The sequence below is a fragment of the Podarcis tiliguerta genome, assembly GCF_965153285.1.
Source record: "Podarcis tiliguerta genome assembly, chromosome: Z".
In the NCBI taxonomy this organism is placed as follows: domain Eukaryota; kingdom Metazoa; phylum Chordata; class Lepidosauria; order Squamata; family Lacertidae; genus Podarcis; species Podarcis tiliguerta.
The window spans coordinates 45431603-45455410 of NC_139553.1; the positions used below are offsets into that span (position 1 = coordinate 45431603).

Sequence of the window (23808 nt, forward strand, 5' to 3'; positions counted from 1 at the left end):
GCATGCAGAGCAGATGTCCCACCACTGAGCTCTGAAACTTCCTCAACAAACTTGTGTGGTGATGGGGGGAGGTTTAATGAGGGGGAAAGTCCCTTATTAACTAACATTCCATGATATGGTTGTGGTGTGTAATTTTGTTGTTGCTGTTGTTTAAACCGGCTTTCCCATAAGTACCCTTGAGCAAGATGTTAATTCCATTTATTCATCAGCATCTAGGCCATCTCTACTTTATGTCAGGTCTTCTCTGGTTCCCAGAAATTCATATTATGGCAGCAGATCATTCTCCATGATTAGGTTTGATTGTGATTGAGAAGAAAATGGAACACACAGTAGATGTAGAATTGGGAAACAGCTAGCCAGAATTGGAAATGAGGACTGGCCAGAGTTAGTTTCTTGGATAGATGTCAGGATGTCAAGGGTTGCATCCAGCTACTCAGTGTAGACCTACTTAAATTAACGAACCTATATGAGTCCTATCCTTTGCTTTCAGTGGGCCTACTCTTTGTAGGATTAACATCAGATACAGTCCAAGTCAGGAAGGGAAATTACTTTTTGCTGTTTGCTGCTGTGCCTCTGCTTTCTATGTTGTGCTTTTGAGCATGCACACACACACACACACACGAGAGAGAGAGAGAGAGAGACTCTACACTAGAAGAGCACTCTGCACATTCTCTGAAGCACCAGAATCCTGAAGAGGAATACCACTTGGATTTTCATGATCTTGATCAGCAACTAGAACCCAGGCACAGATCAAGCGGCCCCTGTGGTAGAGTACCTGTGTGGCATGTGAAAGTGCCAGGTTTCATCCCCAGCATCTCCTGCCAGGGACAGGATAGACTCCTGGCTGAAATCCTAGAGAGCCACCATCAGTCAGTGTCAAAAATACTGTTACATGTACCAAAGGCTAGATTTAGAAGAAGGAAGCTTCCATTGTTCTATTAACAGTGAACAGTACCATTGATGGATGCAATAGACCCAAGTTCTGATAGCAATAATCAGGATCTCCTGGAACCCATAACTCTTCAAGAAGGTTCCAAGAAACAGCAACCCCCTGAGCCAGACTCCCCACATGAACCAGGGCCCTCCTCCCTGGGGATCCCATGCTCCATGGTTTGTGCTCACCAGTGCAGCTGAGAATGGATTGGGGGCCTTTAAAAGAGAGACTAGGATAGTGTTTCTCAAACTTGGGTCCCCAGCTGTTGTTGGACTACAACTCCCATCATCCCTAGCTAGCAGGACGAGTGGTCAGGGATGGTGCTAGTTGTAGTCCAACAACTGTTGGAGACCCAAGTCTGAAAAACACTGGCCTAGGATGAATAACCAGGGTCTGGAATGAAAAAACACCACTGAAACACATTGAAGTGTGCATCACACACGAAAGCTCATACCTTGAAAGCTTAGTTGATCTTTAATGTGCCACTGGAATTATTAAAAAATATTTTTTCATCTTTCATCTTGTTATTTATTATGACTATGACAGATCAGCACAGCTAGCCACCTGAACTGAGACACATGATTACTCTCCCAGATGGTCCTGATCCATGGTCCTGATATCTGGGTTGCTGACCATCCTTATTCTAGCAGCTATATTCTAGGTAGCCCACTGCCCTGAAGCTATACTTGGATGTGCTCAAGTTTCTAAATGGTTGTGCTCTGGGATGTAGGTGACAGATTGGGCTCTGCTTGTCCTGGCAATGCTGAAAGACATTTGCTCTCCAGGGCTTCAAAGATGAGTCCCTCCTAGCACTCCCTGGAGATGCCAGAGATCTGTTACTGACTGTACCATCTGCCTCTACTCCCACGGGACACAATAGATTAATCCACCACAGATTAATCAACACAGAGATAACTTGCAGGTCACCTGGCAGCAGCTCAAAATGGAAACCACATGCTCAGGAGGCATTGATGGCCACCAACTTGGACGGCTTTTAAATAGGATTGGACAATTCATGGAGGATACATCTATGAATGGCTACTAGCTGTGATTGAGACTAGAATATACCTCCATGGTTGGAGGAAGTAATACTTCTGAACACCAGTTGGTGGAAACTTCAGAAGCAGAGAGTGCTCTTGTGGGTTTTGCTTGTGGGTTTCCCAGTGGGTTGGTGACTGTGAGAATAGGACACAGGACTAGGTGAGCCATTGGCTTGATCCAGCAGGCTCTTGTTATGTTCTTAGGTTCTTAAATGCACCATCGCTCTTTAATGTAGCCAGTTCACACATTCAACTGTAAGCCATCGAGTAATGAGCGTTATATACTTGCACATGTCCTCTCTTTTGGCTTTGTTTGGACATTAAGCTTTCCCATGTGCTATGTGCCCATGTGTCCAAGGCTATCTTTAGTCAGTATCAAGAGGCAACAAGCTGTGACACTTCTGGAAGCAAATGGGTATAAACCATCACACACATTTGGTATATAGGCCGTGACATCTCTGATTCACCACATCCATAGATGTGGGATTTTTGAATATTTAGATTTGGGGGAAATGAGGATAGAAGATAGGGACCTATGTGAGGCTGAGAAAGAGGGAAGCTTCCCCAGGTGGGAGCTGGGAAGACTCACTTATTTGTATGTGGATTGAAGATTAAGATATAATTATGCTAGAGGGCTATATACATATAATTTAGTGCCTCGTTATATTACTATTATTATTGGTGCTAATTTTTATTTTTTTCCTGTCTCTCTGTTCCTTTCTCCTTCCCCTTTTCTTTTTCTCTTTCCTTTGCTGTTTCTCTCCTTCTTGATTCTATTTCTTTCAGATACTATTTTATTGTATTTTGAAAACTTTAACAAAAAATATTTGAAAGAAAGCAAACAAGGGGGGGAAAGCCTTCTGTATCTCTGACCTAAAAGATTCAGGTACTGTGTGGCAGGAAATACTTTTCTTTGCTCCCAGACCCTGGAGAATCCTTGCCAGTCAGGAAAAGACACCACTGGGATAGATGAACAAAGATACTGAGTGATATAAGGCAGATTCCAATGCCCTCCCCAAAGGTAACATCAGTACAGACATCAATCACATCACAGACAGGAGTTGCAACATTTAAGGGGTACAAATAAAATTATTATTATTATTATTATTATTATTATTATTATTATTATTATTATTACTATTTCCACAGCCCCTTTCTCCATCCCGGCAGAAATAAGCTTACCGGCACCACTAAGGCAATGCTGAAGAGATACATTTGTAAGGCAGAGACCAAGAAGAAGGGAACTCCCTTTGGTGAGTCACCAGAATTGCTCCATAGCGGGGGTGCTGCTGCTGCTGCTGCTGCTGCAGGGGGGAAAACAGAATCCACACAAGGAAGGGAAAGATCAAAAAGCAAATATGTATTAACACATGGAGCATCTTTGCATAGGGTTTGTGCATGAGGTGGGGGGGGGGTTTCCTGCCCCCCAAACAACCCCCCCACTCTGCCTCACTGGTCTGCATAAACAGTTAGGTTTTGGTACAATTAAATAATGATAATAACTCTCCCACTTCCCCCCCACCCCAACCCTCTGCTAAAAAGCCTGGGGCACAACTGTGATTTCGGCTCACCCAGCTGCACACAAAGGTATCTCAGAATTAAAGGATGCTCTTCCAGGTTTTATGATCTTGCAGGAGAGAGGGAGCTGTGAATCTTGACGCATTTGTGTCGTGAGATTGGGGAATTTCTTTTCTCTCTTTTCTCCCCCCCCCCCCCCAACCACCCCAAATTAATATTCAGGTCACTTTGCACTATTTCACTCTTATTCCCCTCTCCCATCACCCAGCCAATGGGAGGGTTGTTCATTGGCATTCAGGAGCCCCATCCACTTCCTTGCAAGCATTTGGGGGAAACCTTGGGATGCCGGCTGAGGGGACCTCCTCAGATATAGGCTAGAGTTATTGTGTTGCCATGGCAACAGCGACGGCAACTGGCTGCAGAGCACTGTAAATGAATGGGGAATGTCAGCAGAACCTGCTTGTTATGCTGGGTGCAGAATCCCACAGAGTTCTGCCTGTGAAGGATTTTCAAGCTCTGTCTGCATCCACCGCACTCTTGTTTGAATCACCAGATTTAATTGTGATTTTCTTTTCTTTTCCATTTGATGTAGGGTAAGAATGTTTGTGCTTCTGTAGAACTCTGAGGTGTACAACACACTTTACAATTCTTGTCTCATCTAGCTTTAAAAGAAAAAAGAAAAACCAACAACCACAACCCTGCCATGTGAGTCAGATTAAAGAGGACTGATTTCCGCACTTTCCAATCTGGAAGAAAAGGAAGGGGGACATGGGGGTGTTAGCAATGAAATAATGCAGATGGTGGCCAGAGAGAAAAGTCCTAATAACACATCGCTTAAGCAAGCTGAACTAAAAACATGTATAATTTGAGAAGGAAGCAATAGAGAGGGTTTGTCATCCTTCCTTCAGGCCTCCTACATAGACTGGAGACATTTAAACAAACATACAGAAGAAAATATCCCTCAAAGCTACAAAAATTGCATGCTTCTTTGGTAAAGATCATGCCACTCTGTTTGGTTACTATGCAACACCTCCAGCCCTCCCTTTAAGAACAGAATTAACCCCTTAAGTTACAAACTGAATGATCCCTGCTGCTGCAATTATAATGGGGCAATGGCAAATTTACCCCTGTAAGCTGCTTGGGGCAAAGAATGCAGGTGATTTTTGTTTATGGTTTCCTCTATAAATCATAGAATCATAGAATTGTAGAGCTGGAAGGGATCACTAGTATCATCTAGTCCAACCCCCTGCAATGCAGGAATAATTTGCCCAATGTGGAGCTTGAATCTACAACCCTGAAATTAAGTCCCTTGTGCTCTACCATATGAAGTATCCCAGAGCTTAAGCACCATGTGCTATGATGGTACATTACAAACACAGAAAAGCGGAGTCCTGCTGAATCACACCAAAAGCCCATCTGATTCAGGATCCTGTTCTCATCATGGTCAATGAGATGGCCTAATGGGAAGCCTACAGAGATAACCTGAGAGCAACAACACTCTCCCCACTTGTGCCCCCAACAGCTGGCATTCAGAGGTAGAGTGTCTTCAGTCCTGGTAGGGTCAGCAGCTTTCACAGCTAGCTATTGATACTCTTTTCCTCTCTGTGAATTCAGCAAAACCCCTTTTAAAACCATCCAAACTGGAGACCATCACTGTGTCTCATGAAAGTGAGTCCTTTATTTTTTACTATGTGCTATGTGAATAAGTGCTTCTTTTTGGCTTTCCTGAATCTTCCAACATTCCTTGCATGACCCCAGAACACAGGAAGCTGCTCAGTGGCAGAGCGCAGGCAGGGCGGGACTGACACACGTCCTGGGGGCGGGGCACACTGCACGGACACGGTGGGGCAGCTTCAATCGCACCCTGCCGGGATCGCACTGCCGGAGGCGATGTGCTCCCCCCACACTCCTCTTCCTCCACCAGTGAAGCTGCTGTATGCTAACTCAGGCCATTGATTCATCTGGCTCTCTCTCTCTTGTCTACATTCACTGACAGTGGTCCTGTAGGGTTAAGGCAAGGTCTCTTCCAGCTCCATTTGGAGATGCTGTGGGTTGAACCAGGGACTTTCTGCATGCAAGGCAGGGGTTCTGCCACATGCTCTTCAACAATCCTCAGGCCTGTGACCCACCCCCATGGGGGAGCCACACCCTATTATAAAAGCAACCATGAAATCTGGCAGCCACATTAAAAGCTCACACATTTAGCAAGGGTTATAAGCCCTTGTGGCCAGTGCTCAGTTGCCATCAATATTTCCTCGCTGCTTATGTCAGGTCTCAGCAAGGGTTGGGCTCCAAGAAGCTTGGTTCTGGAAGAGCTAGCTGACATCCCAAGTGGGAAGTGGTATGCAACAGGCAGGGTGGAATAATTTTACAAAGCAGCAGCTGAGGATTTGGAGGCCCAGTTCAAGGCAGGGGAATCAGAGGCTAGGCAGCTCCTTCAGGCAAGAAATGAGTTACTACGTCTGAGGTGCATGCAAGCTTTATGGAGTCTGGCAGACAGGGACTGGCCCTTCAATTTTAGTTGATGGGAAGATCAGACAGGCTGGTACTGCAGTTGAATTCTGGAGCTCAGTGCTGCTGAGGTGGAAGGAAAGTTGTGGTACTGCTAGGAATTCCATGTTTGCTCCCCTGGATGTGGCTTACATCATTAGACTTGTGCCCAGTTATTGATGTTAATAGTTTTATTGTTTTGTAAAATAAAAATGTTTGGAGGGGGGAGAAACACCATGCACCCACTACCCCCAGTAGATACATTTTTGTACCCCAGTAGATGCACACAGTACTTGATTGGAAATCTGCACTGCAAAATTCAGAGAAATGCAAATTTTAAAGAATGAACCTAAGAGGAGCCCTGCTGGACCAGGCTGATGGCACATCTGCTCCAGGATCCTGTTCTCACAGTGGCCATCTAGATGTCCGCAGAACAGTTCCCAGCAACTGGTAGCTGGATTTTCATTTGTTTTAGAAAAGGCAAATTAGGTAAGTTTGCCTTTCAATGCAAACTGAATTGAATTCAACCCTCCCCCACACTCTCCACTGTTGCCAGGAAGAACGCATTGTTTGATAGACAATTGGGTTGACCTAACCTGGCAACATTCTTATGAGAAACAGATTAATTTCAACAGGAGCTTTCAAAGAGCATTGAAAAGAAAGGCACAGCATCGGAAAAGCACAAGTACCAGTAGACTAATTTCGTTAGACAGGTAAAAAAAGAGAGGCTAAAATCGGTGGCAACTTTCTTATCTCTTCGCTTCCTAACCACCCATCATGCTGCAGCACTGTTGCTCAGTCACACTACTTTGTCCTTTCCTGTCTACTCCTGGTGGACTGAAATTCATCCTGACTTGTGCAAGTGAGGCACAGAAGACATCCCGACGCTTGTATCTGCCATACCATCATAGTCAAGCCTTTGGTGTGGAGCAAGGAAAGGATTTAGAGCAGCATTCATTTACATTCTTGTCTCTGCCAACGTGGTGCCCTCCAGATGTTTTGCTTCCAGATGTTATATGACTCAAACACCCAACAACCTTAGCCAGTGAAAACACCCTGATCATAAACCACCTATCTTCAGTGTTAGCACTTAAAAAATGCAGACAGAGTCCAGAAAGAAAAGGAATGCTGGCAATACTTTACTGCAGAAATGGAATGAAACATTCTATTATTTGAGGAGAAAGGAACAGAGAGATTGGAATAAAGAGGTGTGGGATATTAATGATAAATTAACATATGCTATTAAGGTAAGATGGGGTATATGCAGGAGAAACGATTTTGAGGCGATATGGAAGGTGTTTGTAGAATTTGTACTGTTAAAATGGAAAGGGGTCAAACCATCACAAGAGGTGTTGAAATTTTGGGTGGTTGGATAGTTGCAATGGAATGGTCTTGGGGGTGGGGTGCACATTTTTATTTTTATTTATTTATTATTATTACTTTGTAAAAATAAAAAATAAAATTATATATAAAAACGAAAGGAATAGAGAGGCTTTGTCTTTCATACTTCAGGCCTTGTACACAGTAGGGAGATATTCAACCAAACATACAGAAGAATCATAGAATCATAGAATCATAGAGTTGGAAGAGACCACAAGGGTCATCGAGTCCAACCCCCTGCCAAGCAGGAAACACCATCAGAGCACTCCTGACATATGGTTGTCAAGCCTCTGCTTAAAGACCTCCAAAGAAGGAGACTCCACCACACTCCTTGGCAGCAAATTCCACTGTCGAACAGCTCTTACTGTCAGGAAGTTCTTCCTAATGTTTAGGTGGAATCTTCTTTCTTGTAGTTTGGATCCATTGCTCCGTGTCCGCTTCTCTGGAGCAGCAGAAAACAACCTTTCTCCCTCCTCTATGTGACATCCTTTTATATATTTGAACATAGCTATCATATCACCCCTTAACCTCCTCTTCTCCAGGCTAAACATGCCCAGCTCCCTCAGCCGATCCTCATAAGGCATTGTTTCCAGGCCTTTGACCATTTTGGTTGCCCTCCTCTGGACACGTTCTAGTTTGTCAGTGTCCTTCTTGAACTGTGGTGCCCAGAACTGGACACAGTACTCCAGGTGAGGTCTGACCAGAGCAGAATACAGTGGCACTATAACTTCCCTTGATCTAGATGCTATACTCCTATTGATGCAGCCCAGAATTGCATTGGCTTTTTTAGCTGCCGCGTCACACTGTTGGCTCATGTTAAGTTTGTGGTCAACCAAGACTCCTAGATCCTTTTCACATGTACTGCTCTCAAGCCAGGTGTCACCCATCTTGTATTTGTGCCTCTCATTTTTTTTGCCCAAGTGCAATACTTTACATTTCTCCCTGTTAAAATTCATCTGGTTTGTTTTGGCCCAGTTCTCTAATCTGTCAAGGTCGTTTTGAAGTGTGATCCTGTCCTCTGGGGTGTTAGCCACCCCTCCCAGTTTGGTGTCATCTGCAAATTTGATCAGGATGCCCTTGAGTCCATCATCCAAGTCGTTGATAAAGATGTTGAATAAGACCGGGCCCAAAACAGAACCCTGTGGCACCCCACTAGTCACTCTTCTCCAGGATGAAGAGGAACCATTGATGAGCACCCTTTGGGTCCGGTCAGTCAGCCAGTTACAAATCCACTGAGTGGTAGCATAGTCAAGACCGCATTTTACCAGCTTCTTTACAAGAACATCATGGGGCACCTTGTCAAATGCCTTGCTGAAATCAAGGTAGACTACATCCACTGCGTTCCCTTCATCTACCAGGCTTGTAATTCTGTCAAAAAATGAGATCAGGTTAGTCTGACATGACTTATTTTTCAGAAATCCATGCTGACTATTGGTGATCACAGCATTCCTTTCTAGGTGCTCACAGATTGTTCGCTTAATGATCTGCTCCAGAATCTTCCCTGGTATTGATGTTAGACTGACTGGGCGGTAATTATTTGGGTCCTCTCTTTTCCCCTTTTTGAAAATAGGGACAACATTTGCCCTCCTCCAGTCTGCCGGGACTTCGCCTGTTCTCCAGGAATTCTCAAAGATGGCTGCCAGTGGTTCTGAGATCACATCTGCCAGTTCTTTTAATACTCTTGGATGCAGTTCATCTGGCCCTGGAGACTTGAATACATCTAAACTAGCCAAGTATTCTTGTACTATCTCCTTAGTTATTCTGGGCTGTGTTTCCTCTGCTGAATCATTTCCTCCAAATTCTTCAGGTCGGGCATTGTTTTCTTTATCGGAGAAGACTGAGGCAAAGAAGGCATTGAGGAGTTCAGCCCTTTCTGTGTCCCCTGTTTGCATTTCACCATCTTCTCCTCTGAGTGACCCCACTGTTTCTTTGTTCTTCCTTTTGCTACGAACATACCCATAGAAGCCTTTTTTGTTGCTTTTAACCTCTCTAGCAAGCCTGAGTTCATTCTGTGCTTTAGCTTTTCTGACTTTGTGTCTACACGTGCTGGCTATTTGTTTGAATTCCTCTTTGGTGGTTTCCCCCCTTTTCCATTTTTTGTACACATCCTTTTTTAATCTTAACTCAGTTAAAAGTTCTTTAGATAGCCACCCTGGCTTCTTTAGGCACCTTCCATGTTTCCGTCTCATTGGTATTGCCTGAAGTTGTGCTTTTACTATCTCCCTCTTAACAAACTCCCAGCCATCATGAACTCCCTTTCCTTTTAGTATTACTGTCCATGGGATCTCACCCAGCACTTCCCTAAGTTTTATGAAGTCGGCTTTCTTAAAGTCAAGAAATTGAGTCCTAGTATGTTTGGCTGCTCCTTTCCGCTGTATAGTAAACTTCAGAAGAGCATGATCACTTGCGCCTAATGATCCTTCCACTTCTACCCCATTAACCAGGTCATCGACATTGGTTAGGACCAGATCTAAAATGGCTGTTCCTCTTGTTGCTTCTCCCACTTTCTGGACAATGAAGTTGTCTGCAAGGCCAGTGAGGAATCTGTTTGACCTTATGCTCTTGGCTGAGTTTGACATCCAACAAATATCTGGGTAATTGAAGTCCCCCATTACTACTATCTCCCTTCCTTTTGCATGCTTGGCCATCTGTTCCAGGAAGGCATCATCTATGTCCTCCGTTTGGCTTGGGGATCTATAGTAAACTCCCACAATGAGGTCACTATTATTCTTCTCTCCCTTAATTTTGACCCAAATGCTCTCACTTTGGCTTTGAGGTTCTAAATCTTGGATCTCTTCACAGGTATACACATCCCTGACATATAACGCCACTCCTCCTCCTTTCTTGTCTGGTCTGTTTCTCTGAAATAGATTGTATCCCTCCATTTTTACATTCCAATCGTGGGACTTATCCCACCAGGTTTCAGTGATGCCTATTATGTCATATTTAGTTTGCTGTACCAAGAGCTCAAGCTCATCTTGTTTATTTCCCATGCTTTGTGCATTAGTGTACAGACATTGAAGTCCATTCGTCATTCCCCCGTGTCTCTTATTTAAGGATTTTAAGAAGAAAAGCTCCCTCAGAACTAATCAGCAAATCAGAGCACATGCTACCCCAGCAAACATCAAGCCACACAGCCTGGTTGCCAAGCAATTCCTCTACCTGCCCCGCCCCCCTATTGAGTAGTTAAATTTAACACAAACTGAATTAACCCTTAGGCTGCACTCAAAATGATTCCAATATGACAGCCACATGTTTAGAATTTGTATTTACTGGGGAAATCTTAAAGGGGACATTCAACTCAAAAGCCTTTTTTGGCAATTTCAGCTGAGTATCACCTGCTTCTTGGGAGAAAAGCAATGACAAACCTAGACAGCATCTTAAAAAACAGAGACATCACCTTGCCACCAAAGGTCGATATAGTTAAAGCCATGGTTTTCCCAGTAGTGATGTATGGAAGTGAGAGCTGGACCATAAAGAAGGCTGATCGCCAAAGAATGGATGCTTTTGAATTATGGTGCTGGAGGAGACTCTTGAGAGTCCCATGGACTGCAAGAAGATCAAACCTCTCCATTCTTGGGGAGATCAGCCCTGGGTGCTCACTGGAAGGACAGATCCTGAAACTTAGGCTCCAATACTTTGGCCACCTCATGAGAAGAGAAGACTCCCTGGAAAAGACCCTGATGTTGGGAAAGATTGAGGGCACAAGGAGAAGGGGACAACAGAGGACGAGATGGTAGGGCAGTGTTCTTGAAGCTACCAGCATGAGTTTGACCAAACTGCGGGAGGCAGTGGAACACAGGAGTGCCTGGCGTGCTCTGGTCCATGGGGTCAGGAAGAGTCGGACACGACTAAACGACTAAACAACAACATCTTATAATCACAAACTGTAAAAGTGGCAGCGGGGGTTGGGGTTAGTTTTAAAGAACCCAGTGATGTTATTCCTGTCCCAGTTTTGTTTGAGTCCATTATGCACAATGCTTGTTTTTTAAAAATCAATTCCATTGCCAAAAGATATCAGAAAACGAGATCACCAATGCTTTTCCTGGATTTCTATGGTGTGAAAGCTTGATTGCATTTTGCCCTCTCAGGGCTCCATGAAACACAATAAGAAAACTGCATTTTAATTATCACCCCAGGATGAGATAGGTTGTCAAAAGGCAAGCATTTAAATTATTTGAAATCAAAAGGAGACTGAGTGCTAGCAGAATGCACGATGTGTCTTATCAGCCTTGTTAAAATCAAACAGTACAACACGCCCTATCTGGCTAAGGTTGCGAGACTCGGCAATTCAATTTTGGAGAGTGTGAAGCTATCAGATTTATGAATATGGATGAAACAGATGGCAGCAAGGACTTTGGGTGAGGGGAAGAAGCACATCAGTTGTTGATTAGCTTCAATGAACTGGAAGATTCCTTTGCTGAAGTCCCTCAGCCACCAGCCACACATTTGGAGGGGTAACGAACACAAAGCTTGCATTGAAGTGACCAGGAGCACCGGCTGCAATCACACCGTGCATGTGAAGCACATTTAAAGCACATCTCACACACAAGAATCCTAGGAACTGTAATTTGTTGAGGTTTCTGGGAGTTGTTGCTCTGTGGGGAAAACTTTTATTTATTATTTTAGGGACTGTTGTCACCCATATGAATCTGTCTGAGCCTTAGATGGGCATCAGAGGCTCAACGTTAGCTGAAAGCCAATTGCTGGTTACTAAGTTCAGGGTCTTTTCAGTGCTGCCACTAAGTTTATAGAATTCTCTCTCCTCCTTCTCTCTTCCCATTCATATATGGCATTTTAAAGATGTTTTTATTCCAGAAGGTATTTTATGACTGGGCTGGTTCTTTTTAATCTGCTGTTTTTATCAGCTTTTTATAAGCCTTATGCTTTTAATTTCTCAATGCAATTTTATATTGCATTTGCTTGGGTTTTTTGGGGGAGATGTTAACATGCTTTGGAAAATTTATTTGAAAGGCAAGGTAGGAATTATTTAAGTAAATAAATTAAATGTCAAATAACCATGCTAGATTTATCAACAGCATTCTCACTTTTAAGATTCCTCATCTACTGCACGATGCATATATAAAGCAATAATGCAGTGAATATTTTACATATACATTATCTCTGTCTCTCCTTTTTCTTCTCCCTCCCCCCCCCCTCAACACCATTTACTGTTGGATTTTTCCTAGTTTATAAAGCAAAGCTTTAATACTCTTCCTGTTGATGGTGGAGTAATGTTAATCATACCAACTTCAGGGTGCTAAGGCTTCTCAATGGGGAATATTAAGCACTTGTTGAAGTTTCTATCGTTTTTTAGACGTGACAAGCCAGACATGACTGATGGATTGATTACGGGGAAGAAAAACCTTTCTGCAGATCCTTGATTGGCCTGGAAAGAACAACACTCAAAAAGCAAAAGACTCACTGATGGGCTGATGGAAAAGCAAGCAAGGTTGATGAAAATAACCTTGAGAGTGAAATCCTAGGGAACATTTCACTGATTTTGCAAGAGCACTTTCTAAGGTACTCTGCCAAAAAATATATAATAGAGGCCTCTAAACCCACGAGTTCACTTCGCCCCTGCCAGTGAAGTGCACACTTAGATGATGACGGCTTAGAAACTGTTTTTGCATATAAAAGGTATATAAATTAATAAATAACAACAACACTTGACTATGGGCTATATTGTCTTTATTTTCTTACGTTTATATCCTGCTTGTCTTCCACTGTGGTTCCCATATAGTTACCTATCCAGGCACTGACCAGACCCAGACCTGCTTTCAAGCAAGGTAGTAGCCCCATATGCCTTCAAACCACACTCTTAGACATAATGAAGTATCCTTTGAAAAAGGTTTTGGGCTTATCCACATTCCTGCTTGCCCAACCTGCTGTTTACTGCTGAACTGGAACAAACAATCTTTTTTTCTGCAAGTGGACATTTGCTCTGATTCAGTGGTAAACAGTGCAATTTCCCAGAGAAAGTAGCAAAACTACTCAGACTCATGCCTAGAAACCACAGGACAAGTGGAAAACCTCTTGGACCCGTGCAAAGGACAAGCAGAAGTATGGGTGAGCCTGTTGACTGGATCTCCATCAGCCCCTGTGTTACTCCAAGGCTATTGCTGAACTTTTGGTTCCTCCCTGAAGGTATTTTCAGTGCTGCTTATATATGTCTTTCGTTGCATGCACTGCATTTGTGATGGTAAAGCCTTTGATACTGACTGACAGAGAACTGGTGTGATGCCACAGAACATTTCATTGCTCAGGGAACAGAGCAGTTCACAGTCCAGCTTCTGTGGGGGAACTGAAAGTTGTCAGTTTGACAGCAATTAAACCCTTGTCTGGGCAGGTGGGAGATTGAGAAAAGTTTCTGGGACACGGGAGAGAGTTCTCATATTGCGTTGTTAACTTAGTATCCCCATATTCTGGCCACACCACACAGTTCTGGTCAATTTGATGGATTAGATTCTCCCCCCATTAAAAAAAAATCACTGGCACTTATAGATGCAAAGAGACTAACAGTGCAATCCAAACCAAGGATTTGACAGAATGGGACAGTTTGGATTTGATAGTCTTTGGCTTGCCCAGCTAAGATGTGCCTAAGTTGGCATTAAGTCCCTCACTGTAGCTGAGTCTAAGATATGCTGACATATGTCCCTCACCCAGACAGGGCTCAGCCAGAAGAACTTACAATGGCAGAACCTATATTGGCATAAGTCTCCCAAAAAGGGTATTCTGGATTTGTAGGGTAGCATAGGAGGAGCAGGACAGAAACTGATGCCTATTCCACACATCTTTCCACTTAGTCACATGACCTACTAACCCAGAGGAACTTAACCCCCCCCCCCCAAAAAAAGGTGGTGTAAATCAAATTCTTCCCAATTCCTCTTGAACTGAGTTTGGAATAGGGGTACCTGAAGTTGGCTTTCTTTAGTTTGAATTGTTCAGTGAGTAGCCAGTTCTTTGGCTTCAGGCTTTCAGTTGTGAAGGGACATTTTGGGTCTATTCATTGGATATTTTGATCCCTGTTTATCTAAACCATGCATTCACCTGAGTGCTTTGCTATCCCTTTCAGCTCTTGTGGGATAACCTGGTTTCCTGGCTTCAGCTGACTCTCCTTATAAATTGGCACAGCACTGTTTATTAAATCTGCTCCATGGCATGCAAAATCCATTCCCTGGCTTAAAAATAGCACCAGGATCGTGTACACCTCAGTTCTTGTATACCATCTAATGCTTTCTAAAGCATTGTGGTTAGCTGTTGATGTCCTGTTTTTAGAAGTCTGCAAGCTATATGATCATTACTGTGCAAGCTGCGGACAGAGGCAAAAATAATAATAAATAAAAATCCAAGATGTAAGCCAGTGTTCTTTTCCTCAAGGTGACCATATTACACATGGAGCCTATATTTCTGGAAGGAGTTTTATGGCTGCTCATTAGCTCCCCAGGGGGCCTGTCAGAGGAAAATCCAACTTATGATTGGAAACCACAGCTTAAAAAATAAATAAAACCTGCCTGTTATGTATTTTTGTTCTTAAGAATATGCCCAGGAAGAACAAGACATTGAGGGGGCGAGGGAAGAGGGAAAGACTTCTGCAGTTGAAAAGAGATCTATCAGCTGATAGATAGATAAAGAAAGAAAGAAAGATTGAAATATTATACCAGTCCTACAATACTTAAAACTGTTGATTTTAATTATTAAGAAGTGCCAATGGCCCATCTTGTCCAGCATCCTGTTCCCACCGGATGCTTGTGGAAAACCCATAAGCAGCACTCTCCCCTCCTGCAGTTTCCAGAAAGTGGTACTCAGAAGCATTACTACCTTCAGCTGTTGAGATAGAGCACAGCCATCATGGCTAGTCGCCATTGATAACCATCTCCTTTATGAAGGATAACTCTCTGTTAAAGCCATGTAAATTGGTGACCTGTGGGAGCGAGTGCCATTGTTTAACTACACTTCTCGCTGCCACAGACTCTCCCAGCTCACTAAGCCCTCCTGCCTCTTCAGTCTTCTCCCTGTTCTCCCTCTGACCACTCATTGTCATCCCACCACCAGTCCTACCACCACTCCTCTGCATCCAACAAGTCCATGACAATAGCCATCCAAGTACGAAGCCTTCGCTACATCTTTTGGAAACAAGTTCCATCGTTAAACTATGCTCTGCATCAGGAGTGGGAAAGCTTCTTCAGAATAGAGGTCACATTCCCTTCTGGGAAACCTTCTGGGAGCCACATGCCACCAGTGGGTGGGGCCAGAAGCAAAAGTGGGTGGAACAGTGAATGTAAACATCATCGTTGTTGTAGATTTATCACCTGTCCTTCAAAAGCTGATCCCAGGGCAGGCTACAACAATTTGAAGTTCAGTATTTCAAATACTGGCAAGCAAGAGGGATCTTCAGAGTTCAAGGACACATTCCAGACAGAGAGAAACCCTCAAGGAGGATATAAAGCAGTTCTCATGTGGGGTGCATTTGTATTTATTATTCTATTTATATCTCACCTTTTCTCTACAGGTGGCAAAAATAGTTCTCTCCATTTTATCCTCACAAGAACCTTGTGAAGGAGAGAGGTTAGGCTGGGGGGGGGCACGGTGAATGGACTGCAAACTACACAAAAAATGACCCTCAAACTAAGCCCTGTGTGGATGAAACTTTCCCAAAGAGGAGCCAAGCTTCCTCACCAGTTGCAAAATGCAGCCCTTCCCTTGCCATCTCCCCCCAACTGCTCAGAAGTCTTTTATTTAAAAACAAATGGAAAGAACGGGGGGGGGGGGGAACACAGCTCCTAATCCATGTGGATGGAAACCAGCCGGACCATTGTGAGACAGGAAGACAGAGAGGTAGATGGAGATAGTCCGAAGTGGAAAAAGCATTTCTGGGAACCAACTGAGCCAGCAGGGAAATGACAACCATGTGTCCACCTGGAACTGTTCTCTTAATGACAATTTCTACATCATGAACCCGGGAACAATTTATTAGCGAGTGAAGAAGAAAAATAGGGAAAGGGGGAATGCTTGATGCTATTCAACTCGTTCTTTTATTTTGCTATGGTGCTGTTTTTAAATCTACTGTTGTGTTGGCATTATTTTAATAAGTATTTACTGTTTTTGCTTCTTTTCTGTGTGGGATGCTCTGGAAGTATGTGTCGTAAAGGGTGGTATAAGAATTCACTAAATCTAGGGAAATCTAGCTGTGATTCCTGCATTGCCTGGGGTTGGGCTAGATGGCCCTTGGAGTACCTTCCAACTCTTCCGTTCTATGAAATACCGTATTTTTTTGCTCTATAGGACACACCCGACCGTAGGACGCACCTTGTTTTAGAGGGGGAGAACAAGGGAAAAAAATTCTCCCCCTCTCTGCTCAGCGCCCCTTCAGCGAAGCGGCAGGAGAAACGGAGCCCCTTCCATTTCTCCTACCGCTTCACTGAAGGGGCGCTGCGCAGAGAGGGGGAGATTTCCCCCCCCCCTTGTTCTCCCCCTCTAAAACAAGGTGCGTTCTGTGCGTTCAAGGTGCGTTCACCCGAAGCCGCCGGAGCGCAGCAGGAGTTCCCACTGCGCTCTGGAGGCTTCAGGCGGTTACCTTGGAAGCCTGGAGAGTGAGAGGGGTCGCTGCGCACTGACCCCTCTCACTCTCCAGGCTTCAGTGAAGGCAACCTGAAGCCTCAGGAGTGCAACGGGAGTTCCCGCTGGGCTCCGGAGGCTTTGGGTTCCTTTCGACATGCTCTTTGGGGCTGGCGGGGGGGGTGGAAGCACTGCTTTCCCCCACCACCAGCCTCCAAGACAAGGTTGGGGATCAGCACAAAGGCTGCGCGCCGCGTTCCCGCTGCCCCACGAGTTTGTGGGGCTGGCGGGGGGGGGAGTGCTGCTTTCCCCCACTGCCAGCCTCAAAGACCAGGTCGGGGAGCAGTGCAAAGGCTGCGCACCACCTTCCCGCTGCCCCCCGAGCTTGTGGCTATAGTGGTGCAGCTGGGGGGAAATGATGCGGCAACTACTGATTGTCTTGCGTTGTGCACCACAATCCAAAGGGATTTGGAAGAATTGGCAGCCTTACTACCTTCAGTGAGAATAATTTGGTCTCACCTGCTGCAGAGGCAAACCTGGCATGGCATTTCCTGCCCAGAGGCAGCTGAGAGGGCCAGGAAGCACATAAACTCTGCTGTTTGCGGGAAGGTATTGGAGCTGTGTGGTTTGGTGATTTCGCACCCAGACATTAATTTTAAGGCTGAGGCCCTTTACCGTGCAGATGGAGTGCACCTCTCCAATTTTTGGAATGATGTTTGGCTGGATGCGGTGGCTGCAAAATTGGGTACTTGATTGGGGTTGTGAGTGGTTTGGTGGCGAGTGTAAGAGCTCGTGTGGTGGTTAGGCATTGGTTATAAAAATTGGTGGAGGAGTGGTCAGGATAGGCTGTGTTTTCCAATGGTGGTGTGGAAGGGAATTCCGTTAAAGGAATCCTGGGGCTTGCCACAATTTCGTCCAATCCCTGAAATGGGACCAGGGCTGGCAAGCCTTGGGGAGCTGGTTGGGTGAATGGTGAGGGACTGTCGCTCAGCTCAACTGATCCCCAACATTGTTTTCCCTTCACTGGCTTCCGAGGGAGTTCAGAAAGTCAGTTCTGTCCCAGGCGGGGGGACAGATAGTCATAACCAATGCGTAAGCAACCACTCACAGATTATGTATTTTAATAAAGTTGTGGCCAAGATTATGCCAAAAACCTTAAACAAAAATTACGTGTGATTTGTGAATTATTTTGAGGGGTGGCTTGGGGACCTCAACACGCAAATGGACTACCAAAAATGTGTCAGGCAAATGGTGGAAGTCTTTTAAAAATATTTTAATTAAGATAGATAAGGATATGATGAAAATACATAATTGAACATAAATATAGGTTGGAAATCGCTGTGTATAGTGAATACTTATCTACTTTTAAAATTCTCATTCTTGATCTTATTTCTTCATTTTCTTTATCTTCTTCTTATTCTTTTATTTTATATTTTACCTTTCATTTCTTTTCTTTATTGTGAATATTGTTTTGTAGAGGTGCAAATAATTGTAAATATCAGAAGAGGTAAAATGTTTTCTAATTTTTTATTGGTTACATGTATTTTCCTTTTTCTGTATATTTGTATTTTTTTCTAATCCGTAAAAGGGAAGCCTTTATGGAACACCTCCGTGACACTCAGCATCAAAGCGTGGAAGATGGCAGGCCTCTTCTCGAGATCTGGAAGGCATATGTGGCCTACTTGCCAAATCTGGAACTAAGTGGAAGGATCACTAAACTTCTGGCTGCAAAGCATCTGGTACCTGGGAGAGATCAGGGTGATGAGCCTGTGACAGAAGGAGGAGACCAGTGGACTCCAGTGGGAACAGAGCTGAGAGGAAAGCATTTGCCTTTTGCCTGCTTCTTTGGCTCATGTTAAAAGATACACTGGAGTGGAGAGGGAGGGAGGAAGAAGTGATAGCAACCCTCCACATAGCTACCAATAGGGATGGAGGAGAAACTTGATTCAGATGGCATTTAAAAGCAAGCCTACTTAATCTGCACCTGCAGAAGGTTCAGGGCCGATATACAGCTTCACTTCCAATCAGTGCATGTCTCATAACTTCCTGATTAAATCCAGTAGCTTTTCATATCTTAAATGCTCGTGGGCATCTTTTGCTTGCCACGCCTGCGGGCTCTCTTCCGGCCAACGCTGCCAATGACCGATCTTAAAACCTTGGGGTCGGTGAGATTCGGCAATCGCAGCACCTTGCACCTGCTGGACCTCCTGAGCGGAGCAGGTTTTGTCTTGCTCCTTGTGAAGTAGGGTGAAATGTGAGGAGTGTTGCAAGCCGGTGCAGAGGCAGAAGGTCTGGCCGAGATGGTAGAGCCCGGCTTCTCTGTCAGGGGCTTCTTCCTAACCCAGTGGAACACCAGTATCAGACGCCTCTTAGATGGGTTGGACATGCTGAAGAAGGTGCTGGAGGTCCAAAGACCAGGGTGACTTCAAAGCGGAGGACGCAGCAGGCAGTTCTCTACCAATGGTGCCAAATCCAAGCAAATGTTAGCTCCAGTCCTGTTAAATCGATCCAGCAATTAAGAACGTTAAAGAAGGGATTAATTCCTCAGGCACTACGAAAATACTTCCTGTGGCTCCCAACTACTGCCACTGTTGACAGCCTGTTGCCCCTTATATCTCCTTGAATGGGATATGTCACAATGGTTCCTTCATCAGGTGTTTGTGAGCATGAAAATGCTGTTGGGAGTTTCAGCAATGAAGGCTCAGGCATAACACACTGTTTGAAAGTCTGAACATTTCCTCTTTTTTATTTAACAAAATTTATATACCACTTTTATAATTTATATACAAATTATTAGGAGAGTAAGTTAAAAATATACTGTAGCTTATTCACTTATAGGCTAGTTTACATACTTTATTCCTTCTTATACTTCTATCCCAACTTTCCTCCACAGAGCATACACATTTCAGCCTCCACCTTCTCCATTTTATCCTGACAACAATATTGTGAGCTAGGGCCATAGCTCAGTGGTAGAACAACTGCTTAGCATGCAGAAGGCATCAGGTTCAGTGTCCAGAATCTCCTGGTGGGACTGGAAGCGCTCCCTCTGCGCTTCGGAGGCTTCACATTGCTATCGCTGAAGCCAAGGAGCCTGAATTCACTCCATAGGATGCACACACATTTCCCCTTAATTTTGGAGAGGATAAAGTGCGTCCTATAGAGCGAAAAATACAGTAATTAAAATCCAGGGTTATTTGTACAGCCTAAGTGGGATTCCACTCCCCCTTAAGTCAGTTTCTCATGTTGATCTGCATATAGTGGGTATGTTTAGCCTGGAAAAGAGGAGACAGAGGAGATATGGTAGGCATCAAATATCTCAAGAGCTGTCATATGGAAGATGAAGTGAGCTTGTTTTCTCCTGCTCTGGAGGGTAGTGTCCAGATCAAGGAAAGTAACAGTACCAATCTATTCTGTCTTGGTCATACCCCACCTGGAGTACTATGTCCAGTTCCAGGAACCTTGGAGGAGAACCAAGTTGACAAACAGTCTGGAAACCAAGCCTTATAAGGAACAGTTAAGGGACCTGGGTATGTTTAATATGGAGAACAGAAAACTGAAAGGGCTGTCACAAGGTCCGGATGATGGAGCAAACTTGCTTTCTGCTTCTCCAGAGGGAAGGACCTGGATCATAGGATCATACCACTGTAGAATTGTAAGGGACTCTGAGGATCATCTAGTACAACTTCCTGCAATGCAGGAATATACAGCTGCCCCATTCAGGGATTGAACCTGCAGCCTTGGCATCATCAGCACCACACTCTAAACAACTCAATGGACTCAAACTATAGGAAACGAGATTCCAACCAAACATTAGGAAGAACTTTTTGATAGTAAGAGTTGTTTGACAGTGGAGTGGACTCTCTCAGAAGGTGGGGGACTCTCCTTCATTGAAATTCTTTTTAACAGAGGTTGGATGGCCATCTGTCAGGGATTCTTTACTTGTGATTCCTGCATTGCAGGGGGTTGGACTAGATGACCCTTGGGGGTCCCCTTCCAACTCTACAGTTCTAGGATTCTGTGATTCTGTAAAGGAGCCATGATGTAAGAGGGGAGGTTAGAAGCACAGTCCCACTCCAAATCAGTTTCGGTAGCACACTATGTGTGAATAATGCCTGAGTATTGCTTAAATGCCCCTCAGATTCGGGTGAGGCTTCCAAGTAAGCAGGATTGCAGCCTCCCTCTCACAGGCTGAGCATCTGAAGAGCTTAAATGACAAAGGCTGATTCATGTAGCTAAGAGGAGACGCTAACCCAGCACCAAATTCTCATTTAAACTCCCTGCTGTGAAGAATGTGCTGGCTCTTGTTCCTTAGATTTTGCTTGCTCAAGGTCTCTAAGGGACAAGGGGATTACCAGAACATGGATAAATGTTGTGGAAGTGCTGTTGTAGCACAGCAATACATCCCGGAAGTGCCCACATGAGGATTCTTGCAATCCTTTTTTGAAAAAAAATATACCGAAGTTAAAATATACCAGCTAAAACATCAGAACAACAGACGAGTCCTGCTCAATCAGGCAAGTGGCTCATCTAATCCAGCATTGTGCTCTCACAGTGGCCACACAGATGCCCATGGGAAGCCTGCAAGCAGGACCTGAACACAACAGCCCTCTCCCCACGTGGGATTCCCAGCAGCTGGTATTCTGAAGCATACTGCCTCCAAAGGTGGAGATGGAGCATAACTATCTGGATTAGCAGCCACTGATAGCCGAATCCACCATGAGTTCATCCAATCTTCTTTGAAAGCCATTCAGATCCTTTGCTGGTATCATTGACTGGCACCCAACAGGACTTTTCCTGGTTTTCTTCAAGCCTTCCATGCCATATTGTCAAAGCTGGGTGGTCCTTCAGCTGGAATCAGGAGTCAAGCTTTATCTAGTAGTGAAAACCCAAGAAGCGTTGATCTTAATATAGTAGGAAAGCAGATTCCACAGGTGAACTCTGGTGGAAGAGGAGCTGTGTAGGCAGGCAGACTAGCAAGGTTGAAACCTTCCAAGGGATGAGGGAGAAATTTGATTCATCTTGCATTTAAAACAACCCTAATTAGCACATTCTGAAACAGAAACACAGACCTCTTTTGAATTTTGCAGTTCTTTGAATTTTACGGTGCAGTGCTCCAGCAGATTCATACATTCCATGTTCCTCTTTCAACAGATCTTCTGAAATCTTTCTCCCAGTTGGAAGCTGTCTTGGATTTGAATTGATCTTATGTATGTGGACCGGGAACTCCCAGAAGTGCAAGCTGGATTTCGAAGGGGCAGAGGAACCAGAGACCAAATTGCAAACATGTGCTGGATTATGGAGAAAGCTAGAGAGTCCAGAAAGATATCTACTTATGCTTCATTGACTATGCAAAAGCCTTTGACTGTGTCGATCACAGCAAACTATGGCAAGTTCTTAAAGAAATGGGAGTGCCTGATCACCTCATCTGTCTCCTGAGAAATCTCTATGTGGGACAAGAAGCTACAGTTAGAACTGGATATGGAACAACTGATTGGTTCAAAATTGGGAAAGGAGTACGACAAGTCTGTATATTGTCTCCCTGCTTATTTAACTTATATGCAGAATTCATCATGCAAAAGGCTGGGCTGGATGAATCCCCAACTGGAATTAAGATTGCCGGAAGAAATATCAACAACCTCAGATATGCAGATGACACCACCTTGATGGCAGAAAGTGAGGAGGAATTAAAGAACCTTTTAATGAGGGTGAAAGAGGAGAGTGCAAAATATGGTATGAAGCTCAACATCAAAAAAAACGAAGATCATGGCCACTGGGCCCATCACCTCCTGACAAACAGAAGGGGCACAAGGAGAAGGGGACGACAGAGGACGAGATGGCTGGACAGTGTTCTTGAAGCTACCAGCATGAGTTTGACCAAACTGCGGGAGGTAGTGGAAAACAGGAGTGCCTGGGGTGCTCTGGTCCATGGGGTCATGAAGAGTCGGACATGACTAAACAACTAAACAACAACAACAACATGTGGTGTTGTTGTTTTAAACTGTTTATATGCATAATAGATAACTGTTTTATATAGGTTATTATATTGTAAATTGGTTTTGGATGCCTGAATAAATGAAATGCTGCTGCTGCTGCTGCTGCTGCTGATGATGATGATGATGCATGTGCCACAGTAAATAATTATCCATAGAAACACATAAAGGTAAAGGTAAAGGACCCCTGACAGTTAAGTCTAGTCATGAACAACTCTGGGGTTGCGGTGTTCATCTTGCTTTACTGGCTGAGGGAGCCGGCGTTTGTCCGCAGACAGTTTTTCCAGGTCATGTGGCCAGCATGACTAAGCCACATCTGGCAAAACCAGAGCAGCGCACAGAAACGCTGTTTACCTTCCTGCCAGAACAGTACCTATTTATTTACTTGCATTTTGACGTGCTTTCGAACTGCTAGGTTGGCAGGAGCTGGGACCGAGCAACAGGAGCTCACCCCATTGCGGGGATTTGAACTACTGACCTTTCTATCAGCAAGCCCAAGGTCCAGTGGTTTAGACCACAGAGCCACCCCAATCCTAGGAACACATACATTACTGCAAATAAGAAAGTGTATTATTTTAGTAAAAATAGTATTGGAAAAAATGTGTACGCTAGAAAACATTTGAACTAAAATGCCCATGAGTTGCCATGAGCACTAAAAACAAGGGGGGGATTGAAAGCTGGTGTGGAAATGTGGGGAGCTGAATTTAAGAATTTTAAGAAAAATGAGAAACGGGGAATATTAGAAGAGCCTGCTGGATCAAGCCAATGGCCCACCTAGTCCAGCATTCTGTTCTCAGAGCAGCCAACCAACTGCCTTTGAGAATCCTGCAAGCTGGCTCAGAACACAAGAAAAACTGAAATTGACAGCCTTGGCTATCCCTGTGTCTTAGTCCGGCTG

General features: G+C 44.4%; 2 long non-coding RNA genes across 2 annotated transcripts in view; both read right to left on the minus strand.

Moving 5' to 3' along the window:
• LOC310669054 overlaps nucleotides 1-3744 on the minus strand; it is a 26862-nt gene extending 23118 nt beyond the window's left edge. The window contains exons 1-2 of the long non-coding RNA XR_014506995.1: nucleotides 3546-3744; nucleotides 3157-3278 (exon numbers count right to left, since the gene is read on the minus strand). This is a non-coding gene — a long non-coding RNA (uncharacterized lncRNA). The remainder of the gene's footprint in view (nucleotides 1-3156; nucleotides 3279-3545) is intronic.
• Nucleotides 3745-18502: 14758 nt separating this feature from the next.
• Nucleotides 18503-19449, minus strand: LOC310669807. Its single transcript, XR_014507407.1, has 2 exons — nucleotides 18905-19449; nucleotides 18503-18611 (listed from the first exon to the last, which is right to left on the minus strand). It is a non-coding gene; the product is annotated as an uncharacterized lncRNA (long non-coding RNA).
• Nucleotides 19450-23808: the final 4359 nt, after the last annotated feature.